The sequence below is a fragment of the Mobula hypostoma genome, chromosome 26 (genome assembly GCF_963921235.1).
Source record: "Mobula hypostoma chromosome 26, sMobHyp1.1, whole genome shotgun sequence".
NCBI lineage: Eukaryota > Metazoa > Chordata > Chondrichthyes > Myliobatiformes > Myliobatidae > Mobula > Mobula hypostoma.
This window is the reverse complement of record NC_086122.1, coordinates 37344226-37360419: the sequence shown is the minus strand read 5'-3', so window position 1 is coordinate 37360419 and position 16194 is coordinate 37344226.

Here is a 16194-nt window from a genome sequence, read left to right as displayed (position 1 = left end):
GGAGGATTTCTAATTAGCATCCTTGTCAATCCAAATGATAGTCAAAGTTTAAAGTAATTTGTTATCAAAATATGTTATGTGTCACCATATACTACCTCGAGTTCACTTTCTTGCAGGCATTCACAGTAGAACAGAGAAATAGAGTAGAATTAATGAATAAAAACTACACACAAAGATTGGCAAACAAACAATGTGCAAGAGAAGACAATCTGGAAATGATAAATAAGTGGATAGTACTGACACACTCCTTACAGAGAACACCGGGATTGAAATAAGCTACCTTAGAATAGTTCTTCAAATTGAACTTTCAGAGCAGAATCAAGGCATAAACTCTGAGAAGTTAACCAGGATCGACAAGTGGTTTTATTTGATATCATACAATTGCACCAGGGAGGAGTCATTTGGATAGGTAGATAGAGTTGAGAAGAGCGGAGCTGAGACAAGATTCGGGTCAGAGTCCTGACCTGCCCTGAGAGTGAGAAATGACCCAACGCTTGGACGATTTAATTGCTGGACCAGATTGAAAAGGTCAGGGTGGCAGGACTCGAGGCAAGGAACTGGCAGTTCTGCTTGCTGTACTGCAACACTCACTCAGCTCTGCACTGAACTGAGGCTGTGGACTCCTCTGGCTGCAGTAATGCCCGGCTTCACGTCTGTGCACTTCAGTTCTGAATGCTATTTGCTTACTTTTATTGTTTGCATGATTTGCCTTTTCCTCTGCATATCGGGCGTTTAACGGTCTTTTTTAATGGGTTCTTTAGTGCTTCTTCTTTCGTGGCTCCATGGAGGAGACGAATCTCAAGGTTGTTTAATGTATACATACTTTGATAATCAATGTATTTGAACTTTGAAATTTGAGACTGAAAAGACAAAAGAAAATATTCAGCCCAAGATGGATATTATCTAAGGGTTTTCAGAAAATGCTTTGAGCCAGACAGGGTTGAAATGCATATTACTACGGTTTGATTGAATAATGCAAAAGGCAGGAGATGATGGATGGCATTCTCTCCCTTAATTCAACACTCAGAGTTAGTCTCTGGGCAGTACGACTAGACTGCGTGTCTCATTGAAATTGCTTTACCATTCCTCAGGGTCATGGCTCTTCCTCTCCTTCAGAACTAGCCCCTATCCCTTGAGGTTCACTTTACTTTGAATTTTGAACTTTTAATAACAATAAATAAACAATAAAAATCCAGAACATAAGTTGTAGTGCCCTTAAAAGTGAGTTCATAGGTTCAAAGTTCAAATTAAATTTTATTATTTTTATTGGGTCCAATGTTGTTTGTCATATACATTAATGATCTGGATGATGGGGTGGTAAATTGGATGAGTAAATATGCAGATGATACTAAGATAGGTGGAGTTGTGGATAATGAAGTAGGTTTTCAAAGCTTGCAGAGAGATTTAGGCCAGTTAGAAGAGTGGGCTGAAAGATGGCAGATGGAGTTTAATGCTGATAAATGTGAGGTGCTACATTTTGGTAGGACTAATCAAAATAGGACATACATGGTAAGTGGTAGGGCATTGAAGAATGCAGTAGAACAGAAGGATTTAGGAATAATGGTGCATAGTTCCCTGAAGGTAGAATCTCATGTGGATAGGGTGGTGAAGAAAGCTTTTGGTATGCTGGCGTTTATAAATCAGAGCATTGAGTATAGGAGTTGGGATGTAATGTTGAAATTGTACAAGGCATTGGTGAGGCCAAATTTGGAGTATTGTGTGCAGTTTTGGTCACTGAATCATAGGAAAGATGTCAACAAATTAGAGAGAGTACAGAGAAGATTTACTAAAATGTTACCTGGGTTTCATCACCTAAGTTACAGAGAAAGGTTGAACAAATTGGGTCTTTATTCTTTGGAACATAAAGGTATTTAAAATTATGAGGGGGATAGATAGAGTTAACGTGGATAGGCTTTATCCATTGAGAGTGGGGGAGATTCAAACAAGAGGACATGAGTTGAGAGTTAAAGGGCAAAAGTTTAGGGGTAACATGAGGGGGAACTTCTTTACTCAGAGAGTGGTAGCTGTGTGGAATGAGCTTCCTGCAGAAGTGGTTGAGGCAGGTTTGATGTTGTCGTTTAAAGTTAAATTGGACAACTATATGGACAGGAAAGGAATGGAGGGTTATGGGCTGAGTGCAGGTCGGTGGGACTAGGTGAGAGTAAGAGTTCGGCACGGACTAGAAGGGCCGAGATGGCCTGTTTCCATGCTGTAATTGTTAATAGTTATATGGTTATCATAGTACATATATGTCACCATATACAACCCTGAAATTCATTTTCTTGTGGGTATACTCAACAAACCTATAGAACCATAACAGAATCAATGAAAGACTGCCCAGTTAGGGTTTTCAACCTGTGTGCAGGAGACAACAAACTGTGCAATACAAAAAGAAGAAACAATAATAAATAAGTAAATAAATAAATAAGCAACGAATATCAAGAACGTGTGATGAAAAGGCCTTGAAAGTGAGTCCATTGGTTGTGGGAACATTTCAGTGATGGGGCAAGAAATTATCCCCTCTGGTTCAAGAGCCTGACGTTTGAGGCGTTTCTGAACCTGGTGTTGTTTGTCCTGAGGCTCCTGTACCTTCTTCCTGATGGCAGCAGTGAGAAGGGAGCATGTCCTGGGTGGTGGGAGTCCCTGATGACGGATGCTGCTTTCCTGTGACAGCACTCCACGTAGATGTGCTCAAAGGTGGGGAGGGCTTTACCTGTGAAGTTCCGAGCCATATCCATTACTTTTCGTAGGATTTTTCCACTTAAGGACATTGGTGCTTCTATTCCAGACTGTAATACAGCCAGTCAGTATATTCTCCACTACATTTCTATAGAAGCTTATCAAAGTTTTAGATGTCACGCTGATTGTCCACAAACTCTGAAGGAAGTAGAAGTGCTGACGTGCTGGCTTTGTAATTGCACTTACATTGTGGAATTAATTCAGTGTTATAGTGTTTTATGGATAAATTAAAACCATGGCCAGCATCTGTAAGGGGTTTGTGTCCTGTGTTATGGCTCTGGGTTCATACATGTTAAGATAATGATTAAAATTGAAAGAACACTTATTGCAACAACACCAGATGGCAGTGTTTTGCTGCTGAAAGTATGCAGAGGGAAATATGGAATCGCACCATGGGTCCTCCATTTTAGTTACTTAATTAAAAATATTAATCTGCTTAATCCCCAACAAATCTGTTGCATTTTGGTCTTGATAGTGATATGTCAGGATATATGTACTAGCAGGAATAATGTGAGAGCATGTTTGTTCTCCTTTCTGTGTACCATGGCGGCAACATCACCAAATAATATTACAGCTACTATTGCAGAAATGGGCCACAAAATAGAATTTAAACAGTAGACCCAAAGGAGAGAGGGGAAGTGTCTTAAGATCTTGTTAAAGAATTGATTTTTATGGATGAGTAGGAAGGGTTTTGCAAGATCATCCTAGAAAAAAATTCTGTCCATTCGATACCAACAGTGGGCAAACAGATGGAAGAAGCATTGTGTGTGTTAGGAGCAGGGAATTATAGGACTGTTAGGATGAAATTGCACAGAACTCTGGAATGAACTAGATTACATTAAATAGGCCCAAGGGACTTTGAGCAGAGAAAATTTGAGACAGTTCATCCACTTAAGGTATTAAAGATAATTAAAGGGTTGGATAAATTATTTCTGCAGGTGGAAATTCCACAACAAAAGTTCGAACATTAGAGTAATTTCGGGGTAATCTCAGACAGCTCTCAAAATCTGGACTCATCTCCCTCACATAGCTAACATCTGAAATTAATAATTGATTACTTTTTGTTGGGTAGGATCCTAGAATGAGAGCAGGTAAATGATGTCGAAATGGATTTAACTAACTAGAGATTGGGCCGATGAGTGGAGCCAACTCTACCGGTTCCTGTGTTCAAAACGAAGAATTCATTTCTGGACAGTGACGGGAAGTAAAATCCTAGAATCGGAGAGAGTTCAATGAGATGGTGAAAAGGGGTGGTGCCTTTTGAGTGCGTGAATTTAAGTAGACATCCTCATCTGTGAGAGGCTTGCTATTCAAGATTGCTTCATGTTATTTCCTGTACACAGGGGTAAGGAGAACAAAATTATTGCTATTCTGGATCTGATGCAGCACATACAGAAGAACACAAAAGTTAAAGGACACAATAATAATGATAATAAAAACACACAATAAGATAGCTTATATACATAGACTGATTTTATAAAGTGACGCTCGGCTGTACATGGGGTGACTCGCAGGAAATAATAAAGTAGTGGTGGAGTTAATGGGATCATCCTTATTGCTTGGGGAAAGTAACTGATTTTGAGTCTGGTGGTGCTAGGATGGATGCTGCGTGACCTCCTCCCTGATGGGAGTGGGGCAAATGGCCTATTAACAAGGTGGGTGGGATCCTTCATGATATTACTGGCCCTTTGTATGTAGAGCTCTTAGCATTGTCACTACTCTCTCCCATCTGTCCAACAATCTCTTTGACCCCCTACCATCAGGCAGGAAGTACCGTAGCATTAGGACAAGAACTGTTAGGATGGGAAACAGCTTGGTTCCTCTCCGGTCGTGAGACTACTGAACTCCCCGTCACCACCCAGGTCCCATCCGAAATGAAGCACCAGTAATATTATAATATTTACTTTTTTACTTCTTTACAAATGCATCTAATGTAAATGTTAATCTTCTGGAATATATTTTGTTACTTGTTAATTTATTTGTGGTAATATTACTTCATGTGTTGTGTGTAAGTTATATGTACTGTGTTGTGCACCTTGGTCAGGACAAAAGTTGTTTTGTTTGGCAGGACACATGTTAATGGTTGAATAACAATATACTTGAACTTGAATTTGAACTTGAGCTTGACTTGAATGTTAAACAAGGACATGCGTAAATACTGCATCAGCTCTAGAATACAGTGTAATGCTTATAACAATATGCAACTCACTAACATACCGTAACTATGGGATCCAAACGCTACCCTTTTCAGTCCTCAAAAATTTAATTCAGTCCACCAATCCAACAACTTTTGAATAAATTAATTTGCTGCATACGTAAAGCATTCCTTAGAAAGTCGTGAGAAATCCATGAGAAAAAGACCCAGAGGGGATTTGTCAAAGAGATGGACTTTCAAAGCGTTGTTGGGGAAGTAGAGGCGTGACAACAGGGTCTCAGGAAAGGAATATTAATGAGGCAGCTATCATTATGCTACTGATGGTGGGACAAAAGAAAATTAAATATAGAGGTGAGTCAGCAGATGCACTCAACCCATGTTTGTGGTCACTGAGTATGCATTTGTGGTCTTCTGATGCTGTAACCCATCCACTTCAAGGATCAACACACATTCAGAGATACTCTTCTGCACACCACTGTTGTAACATGTGCTTATTTGAGTCACTGTGATCTTCCTCTCAGCTTGAACCAGTCTGACCATTCTTCTCTGATCTCTCTCATTATCAAGGTGTTTTCACCCACAGAACTGCCACTCACTGGATGTTTTTTTTTGTTTTTCCATAGCATTCTCTGTAAAATTAAAAGACTGTTGTGCATGAAAATCCCAGACCAGCAATTTCTGACATACTCAAACCACCCTGTCTGACACCAACAATCATTTCATGATCAAAGTCGCATTTCTTCCCTATTTTGATGTTTGTTCTGAACAACAATTGAACCTTTTGACCATGTTTGCATGCTTTTATGCATAGAGTTGCTGCCACATGATTGGCTAATTAGATATTTGCATTAACATGCAGGTGTACAAGTGTATGTAATAAAGTGGCCACTCAGTACATGTTGGATGTTACCATACAAAAATGTCTTCTCAAGTTTTCAAATATTAACATGTATGTATAAGCAATGATGTAATGTTGAGGCTTTATCAGGCATTGGTTAGACCATCCTCGGAGTACTGTGAGCAGTTTTAGGCCCCTTGACTAAGAAAGGATGTGCTGGCACTGGAGAGGATCCAGAGGAGGTTCACGGGAATGATCCCGGGAATAAGAGGGTTAACATATGAGGAGCATTTGATGGCTCTGGGAATGTACTCAATGGAGTTTAGAAGAATGAGTGGGATCTCAATGAAACCCATCAAATATTGAAAGGCCTCAGATTGAGTGGATGTGGAGAGGATGTTTCCTATAGTGGGAGAATGTAGAACCAGAGGACACAGCCTCTGAATACAAGAAGGTCCCTTTAGCACAGAGATGAGGAGGAAATTTCTTTAGCTATATGAGCAGATGAACCTGTGGAGGCCAAGTTATTGGGTATATTGAAATTGGAGGTTGATAGGTTCTTCATTAGTAAAGGTGTCAAAGGTTACAGTAAGAAGACAGGAAAATGGGTTGACAGGGATCATAAATCAGCAGACTCGATGGGCTGAGTGGCCTAGTTTTGCTCCTAGGTCTTAGGGTCTCATGGTCTACTTCTATAGTCCTGTAAATTCATTGCAGCCTCATCTATGTACAGACCATCAGTTCCACATCACTCACAGTATACTGTGTATCAGCAGAAAAAATTATCTTGCATTTTGCAGAATAGGTTTAACTGATGAGCAAAGCCTAAATGTAAAAGTGCAGTTAAACCACATCATTTCCTCAGTGATGGCAAGTGCAATACACCATCAAGTTTGTTGATAAGGCAATGAGTTATCATGCATTTCATAAGCTGTTCTAGTAACCGTAGTGGAGGATTTATTTTTCCTTTGTGTATCATGGATTCTACCATGTCATTGTATCACAGGTTCTTTGGCCCATCTAGTCCATGCAACCTGATCTTCTGCCTAGTCCCATAGACCCCGCACTCAGACCATAGCCCATCTAACCTCTCTCATCCATGTATTTATACTAACATCTCTTAGATCAGGGGTTCCCAACCTTTCTTATGCCATGGACCAATACCATTAAGCAAGGGGGACATGGACCCCAAGTTGGGAACCCCTGTCTTCGATGTAAAAATTGAACCTATATCTATCACTTCCACTGGCAGCTCGCTCCACACTCAGATCACCCTTGAGTAAAGAAGTTTCTCCCAAGACATCCCTTAAATATGTGACCTTTCACCCTAAACCTATGACCTCACATTCCAGTCTCAAGAATAGCCTGTGGTGTGTGATTCAGCGATGCCCAGGATATGAGGACATCTGAAGTCAGGATCCATCTGCATGTGTCCAGGAACAATTGTATGACTTCAAATGAAGGTGACAGATATTGGTGAGGTCTCAATAAACAGGAAGATGCTTATTTTCCTTGACTTGCTGGATTTCACAAAGAATGTTAGTGATGTGATGAACGTAGGGAAGATGATAGGTTTTATATGGATATTTTTCAGTCTGACCATGCCTAAAATTTGACCAAACTTTAGTCAATAGTTAGAGGAAGGACTCACACCACCAACACTAGTACTCAGCTATGCATACCTGAAAGACTCTGGTTTGAACCATATATTATGACAGTTATGAATTTAGCCACACGGTACAGAAAGAGGTTAATTTGTCTTAGAACTCTGTGTAAGGGAGAATTGCTGGTCTCATGGCTGTTCAGTGATTTCAGCAGCGAGGTGTGCATGCTTGCACACATCGAGGAGAGAATGTGAGCTTATTGATGTAGATGCAGTATGATCTGCTGTTTTCCAGCATTTTGCAATTATTTCAGATTATTTGTAACATCTGTTCTACTACCTTATATACAAAACTATGCAGTGAGTCAAACACCTTTTCAAAAAATCACGCGAGACGAAAACTTCCTTCAGGGTTTTTAATGAGATCTTACCAGTGAAACTGCAGAAAGTTACATAAAATATGTATTAAACTCAATACAGAATCGCCACATGCCTGAATATACTAATATGGTTGACTGCAGGTTTCTGCAACATTCATGGACTATATTTTTTGTGTTATTGTATTTTACTGGTATCTTATATGTGGTCGCTATCTGATATGTGCTATATGAGCCTTGTGCTGTGTGTAACTGTCGGTACTGTGTTTTCCACTTTGTTTCCGGAGTAACAGTTTCGTTAGACTGTATTCCTGGATATTCATGTATGGTTGAATGACAATTAAACTTGAACTTGATTATTCTCACAATCGGCATTAACCAAGGTAATACACACATGCAACACTCCATAATCATGCTGTGTGAACAAGAGTAAGGTCGTGGCACAACAATATTTAAACAATAATAAGCGATAAACATAATACTTCCTTCAAAATATATCTACTAAATGTCTACTGATAATAACAAACTTAAGATGCAAAGGTATTGTTTCAAGGGCAAATAGAGGGGATGGAGATGCATATTTTCCTACCATGAGCTTCAAAACAATATCCGTGCAGGAAATGATATTAAAGAAACAGCTTACAGTACGTACGGGAAGTGATGTTTATACAGAATGATCTGTGCCTCCAGACCTCAGAACATCTGCAGTTCCTTTGACTTTCCACCTACCATTAATAGGGCTCAGCTCACATTTGGAGAATGTCCACTATCAACATGATATGAAGATGAGGGATACAAAAGCTAGTATAGTTAAAAACACAAAAGTCCCTCATGGATAGCAGATACAAAAGATTACGGCACATGGGATTCATAGTGACTTGGAAGATTAGATTCAAAATTGACTTGTGACAGAGGGGTATTTTTCTGACTGGAGTTCTGTAACCAGTGGAATCGCTATTGCTTGCGATTTGCAACAAAAATGTAGTTGAGCCTATTGGTAAGTGTTACAAGGAAGCAGGTTCACAGGTTTGGTAAGTGAGACAGAGGACACTAATTACAAATAAGCATACGAATCATTTATTTATAGACAAATAGTAAAGCATTCAACCAGACATCCAAACCACCCTAAGTTATATAAGCTGCAATACGAAACATTCAGTAACACCTCAAGTTCAGCAGGTACCTCATTAAGTCTCCCCAAGTTACACAACTACAAAATTAAACATTCAGCAGATAGTTAGCTAAGAGAGCATGTGGGCCCTCTTTTGTCTGCAGCATACTCTCCCAATGGTTCTTCAGCACTGGCTGTGATCTTAGTGTGAAAATGAATGCTCCGAGGCAAACAAAAAGCCCCTGAGGTGCCTGAAACCAGACACTGGTGCCATGGTACACAGTGCAACCACTGGGAAAGAGCTGCTGCATCCTTCGGATGGGCCAATCGATAACTGGTACAGCAGAAGCGCCTTTCGACCGACAAGTAAACTATCCCTTCACGTAATAGTAAGTTTGCACACACAAAAATTAGTGGTGTTGTGGATAATGAGCAGTGTTAGACAATAGACAATAGGTGCAAGAGTAGGCCATTCAGCCCTTCGAGCCAGCACCACCACTCACTGTGATCATGGCTGATCATCCACAATCTGTACCCCTTTCCTGCTTTATCCCCATAACCCTTCACTCCGCTATCTTTAAGAACTCTGTCTAACTCTTTCTTGAAAGAATCCAGAGTGTTGCCAAATGATGCAGCAGGATATTCACCAGTAGGAGATATCGACAGAGATACAGCAGATGGGAGTGTTATCAGAACAAGGGGGATGTTTTGCATTCTGAGAGTCAAATATAAAAGGAAAGTGTAAGTTAAGGAACAGAGGAATCTTGGGGTCCAAGTCCATAGATCCATTGAAGCTAATAAGGTGGTTAAGGAAGCATACAGTGTATTAGCCTTCATTAGTCAGGGGACTGGATTTAAGAGCTGTAAGGTAATGTTGCAGCTCTTATGATACTCTGGTTCAAGCACACTCAGAGTATTACGTTCAGTTCTGGTTATAGGAGGGACATGGAAGCTTTAGAGGGTGCAAGGGAGATTTAACAGGATGCTGCCTGGATTAGAGAACATGTCTTTTGAAGAAAGGCTGAGCAAGCCAAGGCTTTTCTCTTTGGAATGAGGGAGGATGAAAGGTGACTTGATAGAGGTGTACAAGAACATGAGAGGCATAGATAGAGTGAACAGCCAGCAGCTTTTTCCCAGGGCAGCAATGACTAATACCAGAGGACATCTTTTAAGGTGAGTAAAGGAATGTTTAGGAGAGATGTCAGAGATAGTTTTTTTATATATACACAGAGGGGTGGATGTCGAACGTGCTGCTGGGAGCTGATGCATTAAGGACATTTAAGGGACTCTCAGACAGGCACTCTAATGATAGAAAAATGAAGGGTTATGGCCTATGGAGGAGGGAAGAGTGAAATTGTTCATAGAGTAGGTTAAAAGGTTGGCACAATATTGTGGGCCAAAGGGATCATATAGTGCTGTACTGCTCTATGCTTTAAATGGCAAGCGCCTCAGGAGTATTGATCTGCAGAGGGATATTGCAGTCCATGTCTATAGTTTCCTGAAAGTAGATAGGGTGATAAAAAAGGCATTTGGTATACCAGCTTTCTTTTGATTTATTTGCCTTCCAGCCACACTGCCCAACAACAACCCAAACTTAATCTTAGCCTAATCACGGGATTAACTCAATTAACCTACAAACTGATATGTTTTAGGACACTATGGGAGGTTATCTCACTGGGAGAACATACAATCTCCTTACAGGCAATGGTGGGAATTGAACCCAGGTCACTGGTACTGTAAAGCATCGTGCTAACCACGACACTACCGGTATGTTGAGTATAAAAATCAGGAAGTCATCTTGCAACTGCAGACAACATGGTTAGGCTACATTTAGAGTATTACGTGCAGTTCAGGTTGATGCCTTACAGGAAGGATGCAGAGGTTTTAGATAGGGTGCAGAGGTGGTTTACCAGTGTATTCCCTGGATTGCTTGCTACAAGGATGGTAGACCTCTGGAACATGCTGCCAGCACAGTGTTAAGCAAATACCATTATAATATTTAAGAAACCTTTCAACAGGTATGCAAACAGGCAAGGACTGGAGGAATATAGATTATCTCCATGCAAACGGGATCAGTTTAATGTGGCATTAAGGTCATATTGTGGGGTGAAGGGCTTGTTCTGTCCTGTTCTATATTCTAGGACATTAGTATTGTTCCAGAGGATATTCATGGTACAGCTCAAGATTAATAACATAATAAAAAATTGCAATCACTCTTCAGTAATGTTGTGATATTTACTTCTTGTGTTTGCATTGAAATCTTGGAGTTCACAAGTAACTAGCTGTTTTATACTTGGCAGCTGAAGCCAGTATTTTGGCTGATACCACAGCTTTTGCCCAAAGGAAACAATACTCCTGCTGTACTGATGCAGAACACCAGCACTCTATGGTACAGGGAAAGGAACACTGCATTGGCAAAAAGTACTCCATATTTCATTCATTCATTCAAAATGTGACTCATAATTCATTGTCAAAACTACTAAAGACACAGGAAACAGTATTTGAAATTTGCTGTTCATTTAATCTGAGTTAAATTTTAGTCATTTGATGTTTAAATTGTTGACAGAACAATATCTTAAAAGGTTCCATTCACCTACTTTTCTGGAATTAAATCCATTTAATTATAGCACATATTTATTTAACACAGTGCTGTTCTGACCTGGAACATTGTGTGGGTTCAAGAGAAAAGAGTAGGGGGAATAGTTCTCAAAAATTCTTAAAACATACTGGTGTGTGGTACAATTAATAATTTATATAAAATAACACACTGAAAACAACATACATTCTCAGCTTAAGATTTCTGCATAACTCTACAAATCCTTCAGTAGAGGTGCTTAACAAATTATTGCCACTCTAGATCCACCAATGCTCCTCCACAATTAGAAAATATTGTACAGACCGAAGGAGATCGGAGATGGATTAGATCATCGGCAACTAATCTGTTGAGATATAGGACAATTTTAATCCATCTAGCTTTCCAATATTTGGTCAAATAATGGAACCGTTCCTAACGACAGAACTCTAAAAGCCACCACAATAGCAACTGGAAAGATTCCATCTAAAATGCTTTCTTGATTTGAGACTAAACAAAGTCTAATCCACATTACATACTTTTAATTAACTGAAAAGCAACAAAGATTCAAAATAGAATTAGAGGTGTACCGATAGTGTTAAGGAATCTTTTATACAAGAAAACAGTACACATGTAAATCCAATGCCCTACAATAGGATAGGACAAAATAAGTGGTGTTCCTCAGAGGTTGACATTAAGTGATTCAAATATCTTTGAAATTGAAAGAAAACATAAACATTGATACCAGAAAAATTAAGCAAGAAAATGCTGATGTAACATCAAATGATGTACGAAAGGAATTTGCTGTTTGAATTTTGTTTTTCAAAAGGAAATATATCAGTTATGCAAATGTTGGTAGCAAACAGCAACTGAAATTTAACAATAGCTGTTTAGTCCTGTGCTCCGTTGAATAAATGTCATTGTAGAAATAAAGAATGGGAGTGGATTCACTGAGGCAAAACTGTTAGTGAAAGTAAACTTTCAATATTTGGTGAAACAATTAAAACAGCTGAAAGAACACTGCTTTGCAGAACCAAAATATCGATGCTATGCCCAAATCAAAAGAGTGTATCTCTGAAAAGCTGCAAAGAAACAAACTAATTCTAATTATAAACTGGGATGAGATTAAGCAATTACTAGATAACTATAGATATGGCTGGGTGCAGGGTGGAGAGAGAAAAACTTTCAGCTAAGAAAAACCTTAAAACTTAGACCAGATTAATAAAACACAAACTGGAAAATCTAATTTAAACTGTTATAAAAGTTAAAGCAAACTGAAAGATAAAGCTGAAATAATCTGTTGGGTATGGACAACAAACATGAAAACATTAGGGCAAGGATTCCCAACTTGGGGTCCACAGACCCCTTGGTTAATGGTAGGAGTCGATGGCATAAAAAAAAAAGTTTGAACTTCTACATCAGGGACATAAGAACATAAGACCATAAGAGCAGAAGTAGGCCATTCGGCCCATCCACCATTTCATTATGCCTTACAAAGACATGTAGACTGCATCCAGATGCTGTAGAGGAAAGTTCAGGAAGTACAAGAGTGGTAGGCTAATAACTTAATGAGTCTGCTCCATTCCAGAAGATCATTCTTGGTGAGCTCAGCCTCAGCCGTCCTCTCCCCATTTTGCTCAGCATGCCCAAAGTTCAAAAATCTGTCAATCTCTGTTTGTACAGCTCTCTGCCAAAGCAAGGCCCAAACATTCTTGGCCTTCATAGAAATCCCCCTCATCTCCAGCTTGTCCCCATAGGCTCTCCCACAAGTGAAACATCCTCTCAGCATCTATCCTGTCAAATTTCCTTAAGTCTTACATGTTTCATTAAGATCACACTTGGTTCTTCAAAATTCCATGAGGTAGAAATGCTGCACAAGTGGGGAACATATAAAAACAGGCAAAAACAGATGTTGCTGATCTTTGTTTTATGCAGTGCGACCCAATGTACAATAGTACGGCCCAGGAACAGGTCCTTCAACCCTCAGTTTTGTGCTAAACCAATCAAACTAATAAACAAATTGCCAATAAACTAATCCCTTCTGCTTACACAAACTCTTCCACTTCCTGAACACTCACGTGCTCACTGTTCATTTGTATTTACCACCACCCAACACCTCTAGCAGTGCACTCCAGACAACTACCACTCTCTGCACAAAAAATACTTGCCCTGTACATCTTATTTGAAATTACCCTCTCTTACTTTAAATATTATGCCCTCTGATGTTAGATGCTTCAACCCTGGGTGATAAATACTGGCTAACTAAATCCAGATGTACAATACAGAATAAAAAGAACAAGTCTTCTAGCAGCAGGCCTGGAAAGTATGTACATTTGTAATAGCAAATATCTTAGAATTAGAAGCCAAAAATTTCAACGTACAACTGTCTTAAAGAGAAAAAAATAAACAATCTTTTGGAAGGCAATAGCTGTTCAGGTGATTTGTACTATCTCTATTGAAAAAACCAGTAAGAAATGGCTTATATTTCAGAAAATATTTCAGTAACTCCATTGACAAAGGAGAAAACTTTTCACTTTGATGTTGACCATGAGCTCCTGATGCACACCAGAATATTTACCCAGACAGACATTTGCAGTCTAATGAATCTGAGAATTTTTAAAAAAAGAAATGTTATTTCAAAGATAAGTCTGTTTTTGAAATGTTTTTCTTTTAGGAAGTGCCTCCATCTGCTGTTCAATTAGAAAACTACAGTTGAGAAATCTATTTTTATCATCCACTAACTTTCAACTCTTCCATTTAAACAAAAAGATATTAACTCTTGTGTAAGTGTACTACCATACTTCAACCAAATTGTAGGACCTCCTTGACAACATACTATTTGGCTACTGAAGGCTTCACAAATTAGATCTAGTCACATATGATCTCGCTTTTTAAGCTCCTGTCAACCAACCTTCTTCACGAGGAGGATAATTTCAAAATTCATGTTTCTGCCAATTACAGAGAAAACATGTAGAAGCCTACCATTTGTACCAGTAAAAAACAGAATGGATCCAAACAGATTTAGGTGTGTATAAAGATACATATTTGATCACTGGCATATTCTGATATAAATAATAAAGCAGAGGTCTGCTAGTTAGTGAGTATATTTTGATATATAAAGGAGAGAAGAAAATGTTCATTCTCACAACTGCTATGACATTGATAAGTAACCATTGCCACCTAAACCCAATAGTACAAACTATATGTATCATATTCAGGTTTGGTGTATGATCTGTTAAAACATTAGGATACAGATTAAGCATTCTATTGTGCTTTAGCAATAGCACTGTCATTTATAAAATTAGGAGGTTCATAGGTGGGTGGATAGACTTCTTCCTAGGACAGGGGAATTTAGAAGTAGAGGGTATAGGTTTAAAGTAGGGGTTGGGCAGTTTCTGTGCTGTATGGCTCTACGATTATTTCTGCTTTTCTGGGAACAAAAAACAAATGCTGAAAATACTCAAAGTCAGAGAGCATGAATTGAGAAATGTTGGATTAGAAATCAAAACGTGGATGATCGTGCTTCAAGTGTTGTGCTTTTCCAGTATTTTCTGCCTTTATTTCAGTTGTTACATTCCACACTGTTACACAGGTGAAAACAATGATGAAGAGTCATTACTTTGATAAAAGACTGTGCAGCCCACAACTTTGGGAATGTGCAGCATGACAGATCAACATTTTTGATTGAAAAAGATAGGTTTACACATGGGCTTCATGAAGTTTGACTATAAAGAATTGCGTACAATGGTCAACTATATTTCAATGTAAGAAAAGGAGATATCTAATGCATATTAATGTAGAATATTGAAATATGTTAGGCAACATTTGATCAAAAAATTAACATATTATATCAGATCATTGATGACTACACACATTTCACGCTCTCTTCTCACTGCTACCATCGGGAAGAAGGTATAAGAGCCTCAGGACTCCCACCACCAGGTTCAGGACTAGTTACTATCCCTAAACCATCAGACTCTTGAAACAAAGGGGATAACTTCAATTGCCCTTTCATTGAATTGTTCCCATAGCCTACAGACTCTCTTCAAGAACTCTTTATCTTGTGTTCTCGATGTTTCTTGCTTATTTGTGATTAGTATTTCTTTCTTTTTGTATTTATACTGTTTCTGCCTTTTGCACACCGGTTGAACACCAAAGCTAGTGGAGTATTCCATTGATTCTATTAAGGTTATTATTCTTTTATGGTTTTATTGAGTTGCCTGCAAGAAGATGAATCTCGGGGTTGTAAATGGTGACAGACATATACTTTGATAATAAATTTAATTTGAACTTTGATCAGATGCATTTTTTAAGTGCACATATTTTCCTTTCACCGACTGCATGAATACACCTATATAACTATAAACACAAGAGATTATGCAAATACAAGAAACCCAGAGTCCTCCAGTATTTTGTGCATGATCCCAAGGTTGTCAAAGATAGGGGTGGTAGTGAGGATAAGCTCCCACTATCAATTAAATGCTCCCAATGGTGTGTGTCTCAAATAGCCCCTCAACCAAATTCAGCTCCTGCCCCCTTTCCTGTCAGTATCTACTGACAGGAGAAGGGACAAAGGCAGGTTACTAGTGCCTTAAAACCAGTCACTACGGACAGATGGGGCTTGTGGCTGACAGCTCATCTAGAAGAAGGAAAACTCTGATCTCACGTCTCCACTGCCCTGTAGCCATATCCACTGAAGGGGAAGGCTTCGGGAATAATCCCTGAGAAAAAATCTGAAGCAGGAGTCTCTAAGGCAGTCCTACATTGAGTTCAACACTGACTAGCAACTACTGCGATGC